The sequence below is a fragment of the Erpetoichthys calabaricus genome, chromosome 1 (assembly GCF_900747795.2).
Source record: "Erpetoichthys calabaricus chromosome 1, fErpCal1.3, whole genome shotgun sequence".
Taxonomy (NCBI): domain Eukaryota; kingdom Metazoa; phylum Chordata; class Cladistia; order Polypteriformes; family Polypteridae; genus Erpetoichthys; species Erpetoichthys calabaricus.
In genome coordinates this window covers 176,674,004-176,686,503 of record NC_041394.2, presented here as the reverse complement: position 1 = coordinate 176,686,503, position 12,500 = coordinate 176,674,004, and the positions used below count along the sequence as shown (strand labels likewise).

The window sequence follows — 12,500 nt, the reverse complement described above, 5'->3', positions numbered from 1 at the left end:
TCTACATATATATACACATATATATACATCTATACTAATAAAAGGCAAAGCCCTCACTGACTGACTGACTCACTCATCACTAATTCTCCAACTTCCCGTGTAGGTAGAAGGCTGAAATTTGGCAGGCTCATTCCTTACAGCTTACTTACAAAAGTTAGGCAGGTTTCATTTCGAAATTCTATGCGTAATGGTCATAACTAGAACCTGTTTGACTGACTCACTCATCACTAATTCTCCAACTTCCCGTGTAGGTAGAAGGCTGAAATTTGGCAGGCTCATTCCTTACAGCTTACTTACAAAAGTTAGGCAGGTTTCTTTTCGAAATTCTATGCGTAATGGTCATAACTGGAACCTGTTTTTTGTCCATATACTCTAATGGAGGAGGCGGAGTCACGTATTGCGTCATCACGTATTACGCCTCCTACGTAATCACGTGAACTGAAAACGAGGAAGAGATTTACAGCACAAGTCAAACGCGGGAACGAAGGTAAATGACGTTAATTGTTGACTGTCTTTTAATACTGTGTAATTGTTGAGTGTCTTTTAATACTGTGTAAGCATACATATTAATACATGTGCAATTAAACGTGTGCATTTACAGGGTGATTTCTCAGGCTTAAAAGCTCGCCTTTTATTAAAAAGGTAAATGCAAACTATTTTCATTCTGAAGGGCACAAACCACGTTAGATTTCAGCCGTTAAACGCGCAAAAATGTCAGTACACCAGATAAATAAGCGCAACATATTATCAGTTGTATTGTATGCTTACAATACATAAAAAAATGTGTTAATCGTTAACTAATATTATGGGATGGTGTTTTTCGACTCGCGCCTTGATTTAAACGATTGCATGTCTTGGTGGGTTTGCGTAGCTTATTGTCAATATCTTTACACCTCTTTTTCAGACTTAATTTAAAAAGGTTTTCTTTTCTTCTTAATTAATATTTAAAAGCAATACTTCACCGCTGCGAAGCCCCTCTAGCGCTGACGTCCGAGGTTCGATTACCGTAAGCAAGTGCAGTGAGTGTGTACGCCTGATGAGCCAAGAATAAGGGGGAAAGACATGTCGCGTACTCTTTGCATTATTTGACAGTAAACTATTTTCATCCATTCTATGATCTGCTTCTCACAACTGAAGGCACCGTGGCTGATGTTACCTGACTTGCTGGCCAACCATAAGCGTTACCTGGTAGGTAACCACCCACTCACTTCACTCCCTTACGGGAATCGAACCTCAGACGTCAGCACTAGAGGCGAAGCCCCTAAAATTGCGCCACGGCGTATGGTTCGTTTATTTGACAGCATGTAGATCGGGGTAATTACATTCACAGCATTTGTAGTCTGATTCACAATCTGATTGTATGGGTGGTTACCTACCAGGTAACGCTTATGGTTAGCCAGCAAGTCAGCTCGAAGTGATCACTCGAGTGAAGGCAGCTTCACAAAAAAACAGATCCTTAACAAACTGTTATTGGTATATTTTCCCTCAATTTTAAAAGGTTTTCTTTTCTTCTTAATAAAAATTTAAAAGCAGTACTTCGCCAGTGCGAAGCGCGGGGATTTGAGCGACTGACGCATACAGACATATTCATGAGTGCAGGTACTTCAGAAAGAAAGCACCGTGTAAACCTAAAGTTTAAATTAAGTTCATAGACCTACAAAAGGTTGCCATTGATTTGAGGCAAGATTGCTTTTCTCATGTACAACTATACGTTGCATTCTTAACAGTAAGCTTGCACAGCTTGGTCATATTACAACCTGAGTGCTGAACTGACAACGTCGTATACAAACAGAACTATAACAATTGTAATAAACAAACAAAAAAAAAAAAAGCGAAGAACCCTTGGATTTAATAAAAAGGCTCCTTCCTTGGCGAAGCAAGGAAAAAGGAAGACCTTATATGGCGTTTGTTTATAAAACAGCGGAAAAGCTGTGTTAAGGCTGCTTCACAAATAAACAGATCCTTAACAAATTGCTATTGGGATATTTTCCCTCAATTTAAAAAGCTTTTCTTCTTAATAAAAATTTAAAAGCAGTACTTCGCGGGGATTTATATATATATATATATATATATATATATATATATATATATATATATATATATATATATATATATATATATATATTATGTATATATATATATTTATGTATATATAGATATAGATATACATATATATATATAGATGTATATAGAGATATAGATATATATAGATATAGATATATATAGATATATGTATGTATGTCTATATATATATATATATATATATATATATATATAGATGTAAGCTTATAAGTACTGCCTTACTTCTCTTTAAGAAAGGAAGATGTAATGATACTTGATTTAAACGATTCCATGTCTTGGTGGGTTTGCGTAGCTTATTGTCAATATCTTTACACCTGTTTTTAAGACTTATTGACTGAAACAGGCTTTCACAAAAAAAGTTAGGGCTTTGCTACAGGATACACACAAGTTAAGCAAGTAAAAATAAAAGTGTATATTTCTGTTTTATTTAAACCTTTTAAGTTTGTATGCATAGCCCCATTTGGCTGTTTTAGTTTTTTTTTCTTTCTTCAGTAATATTAAATCTCCTTAAAGATAAAGAACATATGCATTTTACTTTTTTTGTATCTCTTTAGTAATATTTTACTGTAAAAGGATAACCAGTATTTAAACCTTTTATGTTACTTTATAAAGTTATTTTACACAATGTTGAAAAATTAATAAGAAAGCTACATATTTTGGCAGCTGCTGCTTTAATTTTCAATGAAATGAAAAAAGCTCTCCAAGAGAAAACCTCAATGAAGAAGAAACAGTTTGCACTATCTAAAAAGGAGAAACCCTCATTTATAAAGGTTTGCTGCAGATGACTTGACTGAAAATAAATGAATACTTCCTATGTGTATAATACATATTTATCTATTTTACTTATGCCTTTATTCCAGCAACTTGTTACAATTTGTTACATTACTTTTGTTTTTTGCAGCACAGGCAGGTCAAGTGACTTCTTCAGGGTCACACAGTGGTGTCAGTGTTAAGATTTGAACTGACAAGCTCCGGGTTTGCTGAAATATTACTGAAGAAACAAAAAAAACGAAAACGGGCAAATAGGGCTATGCATACAAATGTCCATCCATCCATTATCCAACCCACTATATCCTACATACAGGAGCCAATAAGTAGATATGTATGTATACAGTATATATATATATATATATATATATATATATATATATATATCCATCCATCCATTTTCCAACCCGCTGAATCCGAACACAGGGTCACGGGGGTCTGCTGGAGCCAATCCCAGCCAACACAGGGCACAAGGCAGGAACCAATCCCGGGCAGGGTGCCAACCCACCGCAGTATATATATATATATATATATATATATATATATGTAAATGTATGTATATATGTATGTCTATATTTATATGTATATATATATATATGTACATATGTAAATTTCTGTATGTGTATAAATATATATATGTATATGTGGATGTGTATATGTATATACAGTAATCCCTCCTCCATCGCGGGGGTTGCGTTCCAGAGCCACCCGCGAAATAAGAAAATCCATGAAGTAGAAACCATATGTTTATATGGTTATTTTAATATTGTCATGCTTGGGTCACAGATTTGCGCAGAAACACAGGAGGTTGTAGAGAGACAGGAACGTTATTCAAACACTGCAAACAAACATTTGTCTCTTTTTCAAAAGTTTAAACTGTGCTCCATGACAAGACAGAGATGACAGTTCCGTCTCACAATTAAAACAATGCAAACATATCTTCCTCTTCAGAGGAGTGCGCGTCAGAAGCAAAGCCTGTCAGAAAGAGATAGGAAAGCAAACAAATCAATAGGGCTGTTTGGCTTTTAAGTATGCGACGCACCGCGGCACAAAGCTGTTAAAGGCGGCAGCTCACACCCCCTCCGTCAGGAGCAGAGAATGAGAGAGAGAGAGAGAGAGACAGAGTTTGTTTTTCAATCAAAAATCAATATGTGCCCTTCGAGCTTTTAAGTATGCGAAGCACCGTGCAGCATGTCGCTTCAGGAAGCAGCTGCACAGAAGGTAGCAACGTGAAGATAATCTTTCAGCATTTTTAGACGAGCGTCCGTATAGTCTAGGTGTGCGAACAGCCCCCCTGCTCAATCCCCCTACGTCAGGATCAGAGAAAGTCGGCGCAAGAGAGAGAGAGAGAGAAGTAAGTTGGGTAGCTTCTCAGCCATCTGCCAATAGCATCCCTTGTATGAAATCAACTGGGCAAACCAACTGAGGAAGCATGTACCAGAAATTAAAAGACCCATTGTCCGCAGAAATCCGCGAACCAGCAAAAAATCCGTGATATATATTTAAATATGCTTACATATAAAATCCGCGATGGAGTGAAGCCGCGAAAGGCGAAGCGCGATATAGCGAGGGATTACTGTATATGTATATGTAGATATGTGTACAGTAATCCCTCCTCCATCGCGGGGGTTGCGTTCCAGAGCCACCCGCGAAATAGGAAAATCCGCGAAGTAGAAACCATATGTTTATATGGTTATTTTTAGAATGTCATGCTTGGGTCACAGATTTGCGCAGAAACACAGGAGGTTGTAGAGAGACAGGAACGTTATTCAAACACTGCAAACAAACATTTGTCTCTTTTTCAAAAGTTTAAACTGTGCTCCATGACAAGACAGAGATGACAGTTCTGTCTCACAATTAAAAGAATGCAAACATATCTTCCTTTTCAAAGGAGTGCAAAGCAAGCAGTCAAAAAAAAAATCAATACGGCTTTTTGGCTTTTAAGTATGCGAAGCACCGCCGGTACAAAGCTGTTGAAGGCGGCAGCTCACACCCCCTCTGTCAGGAGCAGGAAGACAGAGAGAGAGATAGAGAGAGATAGCGAGAGACAGATAAAAAAAATCAATATGTGCCCTTTGAGCTTTTAAGTATGCGAAGCTCCGTGCAGCATGTCCGTCAGGAAGCAGCTGCACACAGCCCCCCTGCTCACACCCCCCTACGTCAGCGCAAGAGAGAGAGAGAGAGAGAGAGAGAGAAAGTAAGCTGGATAGCTTCTCAGCCATCTGCCAATAGCGTCCCTTGTATGAAATCAACTGGGCAAACCAACTGAGGAAGCATGTACCAGAAATTAAAAGACCTATTGTCCGCAGAAACCCGCGAAGCAGCGAAAAATCCGCGATATATATTTAAATATGCTTACATATAAAATCCGCGATGGAGTGAAGCCGCGAAAGGCGAAGCGCGATATAGCGAGGGATCACTGTATATGTAGATATGTATATATATGTATATATGTTTATGTATATATATATATATATATATGTTTACATAACCTCTTTAACACACTACTTCTCCGCTGCGAAGCGCGGGTATTTTGCTATATGTTGATATATGTATATATATATATATATGTGGATGTGTATATGTATATATATATATATATGTATATATGTAGATATGAATATATAAGTATATATGTTTATGTATATATATGTTTACATTACCTCTTTAACACACTACTTCTCCGCTGCGAAGCGCGGGTATTTTGCTATATATATATATACTAGGGATGCACCGATACCACTTTTTTGGAAAACGAGTACGAGTACTTGCATTTCAGTACTCGCCGATACCGAGTACTTGCCGATACCGAGTACTTAATAAAAACATGATTTAAATTTACTGGTAACAGCTTTAGTCATATAATTTAACAAAAAAATCAAGAAACTCTCGTCTATCCACTGGGAGGTTAGGCTAATTAGCGACACGGGGCTAACACTGCTTGTCCAAATATCCGTGGTGAAACTAAACGCAGAGGAGGCTTGCAGTAGGCTGTGGATATGTTTTTTCACGGAGTCGTGTAGTTTAGGCAGCTCCATGTCAGTCATGTAGCGGCGGCTTGGGACATCATATCTGGGCTCCAGAACATGGAGGAGACGCAGGAATCCCACATTTTCTACCTCCGAGAGTGGCTGGTCACTCAATGCAATGTACTTGATAATTGCCTGTGTTATTTTCACAGCACGTGGATTGTCTCTGGACATTTTCTCTCGTCTTGCAAGAGTTTGCTGCAGCGTGGGTTGTGTTGGTTTAGAAGCGTGGGTAAACTCTTTGTACTCGTTGTCGTGTTGGGATTTTAGGTGCTTGATTAAATTACTTGTGTTAAATGCGCTACCTTTTGAGTCTCCTCTGGACAATTTCGCTGAGCACAATTTGCAGTCCGCCTTTGTTTTGTCGTCTTCATTCACTTTGAAATAGTTCCACACGGCTGACCTGTCTCGCCTCTCCTTCTCCCCGCTCTGAGCTGCAGCCGGGGCCTGGGGGCGGGCACTCGGCGCCTGTGATTAACCCCTTACACGCCGCTCAAATATAGACATTTCTCAGACCGTGGTATCGGTCCCCGGTATCGGGGGACTTTTAACGAGTACGAGTACTTTAGAAAATGTGGTATCGAGGCCGATACCAGATACCCGTTTCGGTATCGGTGCATCCCTAATATATACAGACTTCGAATGCCGTGAATGTAATTACCCCGATCTACATGCTGTCAAATAAACGAACCACACGCCGTGGCGCAACGTTCGGGGCATCGCCTCTGGCGCTGACGTCCGAGGTTCGATTCCCGAGAGGGAGTGCAGCGGAGTGTGTACGCCTGATGAGCCCAGAATGAGGGCGAAACACGTGTTGCGTACTCTTTGCATTTATTTGACAGTAAACTATTTCAACCATTCTATGATCTGCTCCTCACAAACTGAGGGCAACCGTGGCGGATGTTAGCAGATTGCTGGCCAACCACAAGCGTTACCTGGTAGGTACCCACCCATACAATCAGATTGTGACACAGACTTCGAATGCCGTGAATGTAATTACCCCGATCTACATGCTGTCAAATAAACGAACCACACGCCGTGGCGCAACGTTAGGGGCATCGCCTCTGGCGCTGACGTCCGAGGTTCGATTCCCGAGAGGGAGTGCAGCGGAGTGTGTACGCCTGATGAGCCCAGAATGAAGGCGAAACACGTGTCGCGTACTCTTTGCATTTATTTGACAGTAAACTATTTCAACCATTCTATGATCTGCTCCTCACAAACTGAGGGCACCGTGGCGGATGTTAGCAGATTGCTGACCAACCACAAGCGTTACCTGGTAGGTAACCACCCATACAATCAGATTGTGACACAGACTTCGAATGCCGTGAATATATATATATATATCTATATATATCTAGACATACATACATAGATAGATTGACACATACACTGTATATATGTATATCTATATATATGTAATTGTGTTGTCATTGTTATGAGTGTTGCTGTCATATATATATATATATATATATATATATAGCAAAATACCCACGCTTCGCAGCGGAGAAGTAGTGTGTTAAAGAGGTTATGTAACCATATATATATACATAAACATATATACATATATATACATATCTACATATACACATATCTACATATACATATATATACATATACACATCCACATATACATATATATATACATATACAAATTTACATATCTACATATATATATATATATAGATATAAATATAGACATACATATATACATACATACATTCACATATATGATCACTTCGACCTGACTTGCTGGCCAACTATAAGCGTTACCTGGTAGGTAACCACCCATACAATCAGATTGTGAATCAGTCTACGAATGCCGTGAATGTAATTACCCGGATCTACATGTTGTCAAATAAACGAACCACACGGCGTGGCGCGGAATGTAATTACCCCGATCTACATGTTGTCAAATAAACGAACCACACGCCGTGGCGCAATTTTAGGGGCTTTGCCTGTAGCGCTGACGTCCGAGGTTCGATTCCCGTAAGGGAGTAAAGTGAGTGGCTGGTTACCTACCAGGTAACGCTTATGGTTGGCCAGCAAGTGAGGTAACATCAGCCACGGTGCCTTCAGTTGTGAGAAGCAGATCATAGAATGTTTGAAAATAGTTTACTGTCAAATAATGCAAAGAGTACACGACACGTCTTTCCCCCCTTATTCTTGGCTGATAAGGCGTACACACTCACTGCACTTGCTTACGGTAATCGAACCTCGGAAGTCAGCGCTAGAGGGGCTTAGCAGCGGTGAAGTACTGCTTTTAAATTTTAATTAAGAAGAAAAGAAAACCTCAGAGGTTCAATTCCCGTAAGGGAGTGAAGTGAGTGGCTGGCTACCTACCAGGTAATGCTTATGGTTGGCCAGCAAGTGAGGTAACATCAGCCACGGTGCCTTCAGTTGTGAGAAGCAGATCATAGAATGATTGAAAATAGTTTACTGTCAAATAATGCAAAGAGTACGCGACACGTCTTTCCCCCTTATTCTTGGCTCATCAGGCGTACACACTCACTGCACTCGCTTACGGTAATTGAACCTCGGACGTCAGCGCTAGAGGGGCTTCGCAGCGGTGAAGTATTGCTTTTAAATTTTAATTAAGAATCGGACCCAGAAAACACTGTCCCTGCTGTTTTAACAGCACTAACAGAATTTCAAAAGATATCTGGTCTTAGAATTAATCTGAATAAAAGTATACTCTTTCCAGTGAACTCACAAGCATATAATATTAAATTAGACACCCTACCTTTTACCATAGCAGATCAGTTTAAATACCTAGGGGTAAATATCACAAGTAAACATAAAGCTCTTTATCAACAAAATTTTGGCGTCTGTATGGAAAAAATTAAGCAAGACTTGCATAGATGGTCAACCCTTCATCTCACTCTAGCCGGAAGAATTAACAGTGTTAAGATGAATATCCTTCCTAAACTTCTCTTTTTATTTCAAAACATTTCAATATATATCAATAAATCGTTTTTTAAACAGTTAGATTCAATAATAACCTCATTCATTTGGAACTCAAAACACCCACGTATCCGAAGAGCGACCCTACAAAGACCTCAGGCAGAAGGTGGCATGGCTTTACCTAATTTTCAGTTTTATTACTGGGCAGCAAACATACAAGCCATAAAAACCTGGACACAAATAAATGCACATACACAGGCTTGGTCTGCAATAGAAGTAAAATCCTGTAGTACTTCTTTATATTCCCTGCTTTGCTCTCCAATAAATGAAAGTTATCGCAAATATACTAATAACCCAATTGTGCTTTACTCACTCAGAATATGGAACCAAATTAGGAAGCATTTTAAGATGGAAAATCTTTTATCAGTGGCACCTTTGCAAGGGAACCACCTCTTTCAACCTTCGCAAGTATATCCAGTTTTTAATACCTGGAAAAGTTTTGGGATTAAAATGCTCAGAGATCTTTATATAGACAACATATTTACATCTTTTGAACAATTACGTTCAAAATTTAACCTCCCAGCTACACATTTCTTTTACTATCTTCAAATTAGAAATTTTGTTAAACAGAAATTGCCCGATTTCCCCCACCTTGCACCCTCCACAATGCTGGAAAAAATACTGCTCAATTCCGAGGAAACAAACACTATTTCCGCAATATATAAAATCTTATTAGAGTCCCTACCTTTCAAAGATCCAAGAGGACATTGGGAAGAAGATCTCTTAATCAATATATCAGAAAAGGAGTGGAAGGTAGCAAAGCAGAGAATTCACTCGAGTTCTATATGCGCAAAGCATAGAATTATTCAACTAAAAATTATATATCGAGCTCATCTGTCTCGCTTAAAACTGTCCAAAATGTTTCCAGGCCAGGATCCAACCTGCGAGCGCTGCAACCAAGCTCCTGCCTCACTGGGTCACATGTTCTGGGCCTGCACCAAACTAACATCATTTTGGACAAAAATTTTTAAGTGCCTCTCAGACAGCCTTAGTATCACAATCCCTCCTAACCCACTAACAGCTGTGTTTGGTGTCCTTCCAGATGGACTTGAATTGGAGAAGGACAAACAAACGGTGATTGCATTCACTACACTCTTGGCACGTAGACTTATTTTGTTAAATTGGAAGAATCCTAATTCTCCTCTTATAAGTCAGTGGGAAACTGATGTTTTATATTATTTGAAATTGGAAAAAATCAAATTTTCAGTTAGAGGATCTGTACAAAATTTTTTCAAAACTTGGCAGGATTTAATCAATATTATTTTAGAATAAGAGAATTAACTATTATTGTATTTAACTCCCTTCTCCATCTCTTATTTATATAGATATTTACTTCTCCCCTTCTTTTGTCTAATGTTGCCTTATTAAAAAGCTTAAAGAAATTTTCCTTTAGCTAAGCTCTCCTTCTCAGGGATGGGGTTTGATTTGTTTTCAAATTTGTTGGGTTATAAATGGATCTGTTTGTATGGAATGATTACAATGAAAATTAATAAAATAAAAATATAAAAATAAAAAAAAAAAAAAAAAATTTTAATTAAGAAGAAAAGAAAACCTTTTTTAATTAAGGCTTTAAAAGATGTGTAAAGATATTGACAATAAGCTACGCAAACCCACCAAGAAATGCAATCGTTTAAATCAAGGCGCGAGTCGAAAAACACCATCCCATAATATTAGTTAACGATTAACACATTTCTATATGTATTGTAAGCATACAATACAACTGATAATATGTTGCGCTTATTTATCTGGTGTACCGACATTTTTGCGCGTTTAACGTCTGAAATCTAACGTGGTTTGTGCCCTTCAGAATGAAAACAGTTTGCATTTACCTTTTTAGTAAAAGGCGAGCTTTTAAGCCTGAGAAATCACCCCGTAAATGCACACGTTTAATTGCGCATGTGTTAATATGTATGCTTACACAGTATTAAAAGACAGTGAACAACGTCATTTACCTTTGTTCCCCGCGTTTGATAAAAGGCGAGCTTTTAAGCCTGAGAAATCACCCCCGTAAATGCACACGTTTATTTGCACGTGTTAATATGTATGCTTACACAGTATTAAAAGACACTCAAAAATTAACGTCATTTACCTTCGTTCCCCGCGTGTGACTCGTGCTGTAAATCTCTTCCTTGTTTTTAGTTCACGTGATTACGTAGGAGGCGTGATGAACGCGATACGTGACTCCGCCTCCTCCATTAGAGTATATGGACAAAAAACAGGTTCCAGTTATGACCATTACGCGTTAGAATTTCGAAATGAAACCTGCCTAACTTTTGTAAGTAAGCTGTAAGGAATGAGCCTGCCAAATTTCAGCCTTCCACCTACACGGGAAGTTCGAGAGTTAGTGATGAGTGAGTCAGTCAGTCAGTGAGTCAGTGAGGGCTTTGCCTTTTATTAATATACTAGGGGGCTTCGCTCGCCAACCCCTGGCGTTGGGGCATGACAAAGAGTGAGATATATGAATTAGATATAGAATAGTGTGCAGGTGTGGATGATGCATATAGAAAGCCAAAAATACAGTGTTTGGCACAGAGTAATGGTTTATTGGAATATTTCTTTGTACACAACATTAGTAGTAAAGATGGTGTCCTGTCCTTGAATGAGTCTTCCTTGGCATGGAGCATTTATAACTTTAACTTTAACGTCAGATGAACGTCGAACACGTGAGAAGGCAACATAAAGTTGTCCATGTCCAAAAACGGGCTCAGAGAGGTAGATGCCAACCTTGTCCATGGTTTGTCCTTGTGATTTGTTGATGGTCATGGCAAATGCAGGTTTAATGGGGAACTGTCGGCGTTTCAATGTAAAAGGTAATTCTAGGTCAGAACTCGTAAGGTCAATTCTAGGAATGAGAACAGTATTGTTAGAATGTGATCCTGTAAGAACTGTTGCTTGAATAACATTGTGTGTCATGGTGTTGACGACTAAACGTGTGCCATTGCATAAACCCTGTTTAGTGTTAAGGTTTCTTAATAGCATGATTATTGTTCCGTTTTTAAGGCTAAGATTGTGTTGTGTTAATCCGGCTGGGTTAATAGTGTTCAAATATTCTAAGGGGAAATTCAGATGTTCATTGTCGTCATCAGAGTCAACTTTGTCAGAGCTTAGAAAGAGCCGTGCCTCTCCAGGAAGTAATGAAATGACCTGGTTATTAATGTGATCAACATTAATATTTTTTGGACATAATTTAGTGCGTTGTGTTAAAAGGGGCATTTGGTCTAATGAGACCGCTGTTCCAAATATCTCCGTAAGTAAGTCGTCGCAGATGAAGGGTTGAGGAATTGTAATAATATCTGGGTGAAGTCCATCTGTACTGGTGAGTGTACAATGTTCTAGTTGTAATAACCAATTGTTATATTCGGGATCTGGAAATCGCATGTTTTGTACCAAGTGTATCTTTAGAAAGCAAAGCCAATTGTTCGCGTAACATTTTTTTGTTCCGCGGTTTTTAGAAGCGCGCCGAGGTGAATTTTTTTGTTTGATGCGGGTTCGTGTTTGTGGTCCCTTTACTCGAGCCGTCTAGTTTTGTATCCGTGATCGTGAATTGATGACTTGTTTGATCTTTATCGTGAGGAATATGGATAAGTAATAAGTAGGATCAAACTCACTGTTAATATGCGGACTGTTCGTTTCTTCGTATTATCACCAATCAGGTCTCGC

The 12,500-nt window shown here is 38.8% G+C and overlaps 1 protein-coding gene across 4 annotated transcripts in view; it reads left to right on the top strand.

The window, feature by feature from the left end:
* hdac10 (histone deacetylase 10) overlaps nt 1-12,500 on the top strand; it is a 313,475-nt gene that overhangs the window by 291,175 nt on the left and 9,800 nt on the right. The gene's annotated exons all lie outside the window — the stretch shown is intronic.